The sequence below is a fragment of the Carassius gibelio genome, chromosome A16, assembly GCF_023724105.1.
Source record: "Carassius gibelio isolate Cgi1373 ecotype wild population from Czech Republic chromosome A16, carGib1.2-hapl.c, whole genome shotgun sequence".
In the NCBI taxonomy this organism is placed as follows: domain Eukaryota; kingdom Metazoa; phylum Chordata; class Actinopteri; order Cypriniformes; family Cyprinidae; genus Carassius; species Carassius gibelio.
In genome coordinates, this window is record NC_068386.1 from 1,895,694 (window position 1) to 1,896,284 (window position 591).

Genomic DNA, 591 nt, shown 5'->3' on the forward strand with positions numbered 1-591 from the left:
ATTTGCATTTTTGAAGATGTCCACTAGAGGACCTTCCTGTATAAGTCTGCAGATGATCTCTAAAATGATCTTTTACAGGAAAAACTTAATATAAACTCTATTTACTCACCATAATGTCATGTAATGTTTCACAGAAAAATACTTTATAATAAGGTTCATTAGTGTTTAACTACTAAAGCATGAACAGTATATCTACAGAATTTATTCATCTAAGTTAATGTAACATTTACAAATGCATCATTAAAATTAGCATTAGTCAATGCACTTTGAACTAACAATGAACGACTGTATTCACATGAACAAAGATTAATAAACTCTCTCTAATAAATGCATTGTTCTTTGTTTATTCATGCCAGCTAATACATTAACTAATGCAACCTTATTGTAAAGTGTTTAAAAAAACAACAACAATCTCAATCTGTTTGTATTCATATCATGACATTTAACACAGAACCAATTAGCAGACACTGAAGTTCATGGGTTTTTTACACGTTCTTTACACGTCTGAACCGCTGTACAACACGCATCTCTCTGAATCACTGCTGAGAAGCACATATATAATTCACACGGCCGAAAGTGGCTCCTCCATAT